The sequence below is a fragment of the Meleagris gallopavo genome, chromosome 5 (assembly GCF_000146605.3).
Source record: "Meleagris gallopavo isolate NT-WF06-2002-E0010 breed Aviagen turkey brand Nicholas breeding stock chromosome 5, Turkey_5.1, whole genome shotgun sequence".
NCBI classification, from domain to species: Eukaryota; Metazoa; Chordata; class Aves; order Galliformes; family Phasianidae; genus Meleagris; species Meleagris gallopavo.
Genome location: NC_015015.2, coordinates 51426988 through 51431263, shown reverse-complemented (window position 1 = coordinate 51431263; position 4276 = coordinate 51426988).

The following is a 4276-nucleotide window of genomic DNA, read 5'->3' as shown; positions in this document are numbered from 1 at the left end:
TGGCTCTGGGCAGCCTGGTCTAGTGGCTGGCAACCCTGCCCATAGCAGGCATGTTGATACTCAATGATCTTTAAAGTTCTTTTTAACCCAGGCCATTCTATGATTCCCTTCAGGAGCACACTCACCTCTGCTCTCCCCCAGAACCCTTATTCTGTCCAAGAGTGCATCTCCAATTCTGTTGGTGACCGCCTGCAGTGAGATGTTGTCTTCCTGCCCTAACCCTGCTGCTTATCAGCAGTCCTGGGGCTACTCCAGTGGTCCTGGTTGCAATGCATGGCCATTATTTCCTCTTTAGAGCTGCAGAATTAGGTAAAACAACCAGCTTCCCCCCACGTTTCATATTCGCAGCTGCAGGTTGCAAACTAATTAGCTCCCCTATCTGCAGTCATCTCCAGCATGCCCACTGGGTCTTCTTTAAGAAAGGGTCATTTAAAGAAGAGCAGTACAGAGCCTAAAGCACTTGGGTTTTCTTTGAGACATGAAGAGTTTTTATTCTTAAGTCACTATATTCAGATAATAGCACTTTGTTCCCCTTTGCTGACAAGGAGCTGCTGAAAACAAGCCCTGTGCATGTTGTTGGTGTCTGCATGGGAGGGCACAGAAGTTGTTTCACTTCTATGGCACCTCCCTGGATGCTCTCAGAGCAGTGGCCTCAAACATCCCATGGCTTTCAGCCTGGATGCAACACACAGGAGCACAGCTTATGGCAAAGCAATATACTGCCATTTATGTATAGAGATGATATTAAAAACACATCCTCTGAAGGTCAGCCCAGGAGAACCAAAGAGGCGAAGGGCTGGATACAACTGCTGTGTCCCACACATCTGCTAGGGCTGGAAGGGAAAAGGGAGAGGGAAAACGAAGGCTGCACATAAGCAAAGTCCTCTCCTGGAGTCCATGCAGGAATTTGGAGCACTTGAATCGTCCATCTGCACGGAATCATTTCCAGGTCTGACCCTGATCCCTGTGCATGCTGAGGCAGGACTACGGGAATTTGTAATCAGTGCTGCAGACATGATTTAAGACCCTATAATATGTATCTCACTATCACATCACAGCCCTTTGCATCGAGGAGCTCCAAGTATTGTATTTTCATGCATATAGCCAGCATCTCAGATAACTTACACCACTGTCCTTTGCAAACAAGAACTTTGTTAATCTGCATCCTGAGATAACCCAGGGGTCACATCAGAGGATCAGTTATGGACACGGTCGGGGCGCAGGACAGTGAGTGGTCACCCCTCCTTCATTGCAGCCTCCCCCCTCCATCCCTGCTCCCATCTCCCTGTTCTGCAGCCCTGAGCTCCCTCCAGACCACAGCAGTGGGTTCAGTCACTGGGGCCAGCAGCACCTCGTGCACCTCATCCCGACCCTCTGCCTGCAGGTTGGGGCTTCAGGTTGTCTCTGTGTTCCCGGCACATGGACCTCTGTGGGTTCAGCCCCAAAGTTGTGCTGAGAAGCAAATCACCGATTCTGGATTTTTTGCTAGTGTTGCCTTCACAGAGGCTGCCCTATCCAGATCATCTTTCTGCATCTGTCTGCGTGCAGACAGCGAAACCTCCCCGATGCAAATTTCCCTGCCAGCCTGCAGAAGCTGGGCAAAGCTGAACATGTACAGGGATGCTTTCAGAAGCCGCGAGCCTAAAATTAGACTTCTAATGCCACATTTGGCACCTGAGAGCTGACCTGATTTTCAGAAGTGAAAATTCACAACCTGGTGCCTATATGGCTGCAAACTGCATCGCAGCAGTGAGCCTGCAGCAGTTGTGGATCAGCTTCCCAAATCCTGCTTTGCACAGCTCGGGCAGGGCTGCAGCACAGCAGGGTGCCATGCATGTACAACCCAGCTGCCCTCATTAGGGGACTCACCTGCAGAACTGGTGCATCAAATCTATGCCTCCCCTTTGCCTCTTGCAACCCCTTCCCGCCTGCAGAAATGTCTGCTCTTCCCTTTCAGGTGCTGTGCTCTAGCAAATTTGCACATGCATTTATTCAGCTGATAACAACACAATGCATTTGCAAACATCAGCTCAGGGCAGAGCAATTGGCCAAGAAAGAGTTTATTTAAAAGCACTGATATATTTTATGGCTTTAATATGAGCTGCACAAGGCCAGCAGCTTCTGCAGGACAGTGACACACTACAACTTTATTTTAGCAAAACCCGTGGGTGTCTGAGCTCCTTTGCACATGTTATACCTTGGGTCCAATGTTTGTTTTTCACCAAATGAATTATATCCTTATTGCAGGGTTTGGTAGAAAGGGTTTGGAAAGCAAATGGGATTGTGAAACACTTTCACTGCACCTAATGCTTTGCAAATAAGAGTAGGAAAAAAAAAAATACAGCACTCTGGAATGCTGAGAAAATTGCTTTGCTAAACCAAAGTGTTTAAAATAAACTTTAATGTTATTGATTTTAACCCGTGTCGGGAAGCTGAAGCAACATGAATTCTTGTTGGAGTTTATGAGTTCAGCCTGAAGCCTGAAGTGAGAAAAAAAAAAAAAAAGCAACAGCACAAGAAGCAAGAATTAATCAGTGATAAATTAGAGAGGCTTGTGTCATCTCAGAAGATAAAGCACACCAGCTTATATCCTTTAACATCCTCTGGATGTATTGTTTTCTTTCACAGACGAAGATGGCATCCCAGGCAGCACCTCGGGAAGGCATTGGATGGAGCGTGCAGATGGATGAGTCCTCGGGACCCTCCTGGGTCAGGACCCTCCATGGTTCAGCCCCTGACCCTGAACCATGCTGAGCAGTGCCTGGTTTGTAAGGCAGGAGTGCACTGGCTGCTCATTGCTTTTTCCTGGAAATCTCCCAGCCAGCTGCTGCTGTGGCCTCATCTTGTTTGGCTCATGAGGTCTGATAGGATCAGAGCCTGAGATAGTGCAACCGGAGGCCTAAAGGAGGGCTGTCACCTGCTCCTCACTTGCTGCAATGAGCCCCCTAGGACCCGATGGTGATAGTCAGTAGGGTCCCTCTTTTGAGCCCTCCTGTTTGCAGCCCTCTTCTCTGCAGAGCGGATGTCCCCAGTACGCATTTTAAGTCTCTCCTTTCAAAGAAGCACAATATAACCCTGCATTTGTCTCCAGGTTTCCACTGATGTGGTTATGTAGAGCTACTTCTTAACCCCTGTGGGCTCTGTGCTATCTTTCTTGCTCAGCCCCAGGCTGTAGAAATGTGGAAAAAATGACGATGAAAAAAAAATATCTTGATGAAGTAGCTCTGCTGTACTGGGGGCTGGGCACCCACAACAGGAGGGCAGGAGCCCCAGGTCCAGCCCCAGCTCCCCAGAAGCATCACACAGGTACTGTTCTTTGCTCCTCAAGACCAAGCCTTGCTCTTCCTCCACCATAACCCATCCTGCTTCCCTACATCAGCTGAAGCAATTTGCTTTGCTTTTCACACATACCAACAGCACCCCTCTGAGTATTACATTCTACAAGTCCAAGCTTTTAAACATATATACAAATATGTACCGTTTCTGAAAGTCTGTAAGCACTGGCAGAGCCCTTGGTGTTGGGTTACAGAACTATAGGGGCAGATAGTAACAGCCTTCAGTCTCAGAGGCACAGGTTTAGGACCAGGACAGCCCTTTGGGTGGCCAGTGCTGGCCCTATTGGCCACATCCCCGCACGTACTGATGGCCACGGCACTGCCTACACTTGGGGACTGGGGAGCCAACTGTGGGCCTGAAATGGCAGAGCCTGGCAGCAAATGAGGGTGTGATTTGGTCCTGCCAATGTATTTTTAGACTTTCTATTTCAGACTACTCCTCTCCAGCAGAACATCTGTTGGATCATTTTATAGCCGTGATTGTTTACTGGAGACTGACTGACACCAACACCGCAGGGATATGATAATAGTATTTTTGTTGCGTAGCTGTAGATCTGTACCACTGGAAGGGACGGGTAAAGGAGCTGTATTTAAACACCACAGAGAAGGGAATACATTTTTAAAGCAATCATTTTCTCGCTATTTGTGGGATCATTGAGGCCGTAAAGGACAAAAGCAATCTCTTCAGCTAATGTTTGCTATTCAGAGATTACCTTGAATTTGACCCTTCTGCTCAATTTACTCTGTCTAAGCTGCCGATATGGTCATGTCCAAATGCTACATGAAGTCAATTAATCTGAGCTTTACAGTGGCAACTCTGCCCAGGGACTCCATGGTTTCTGCACTGTCAGTTCCTCCGAGCGGCTTATCTGCAGAGCACATCAGATAAAGGAGAGCAAGGGGTTTGAAATGATAAAGTCCTGGTTTATTCCAACAAAAAA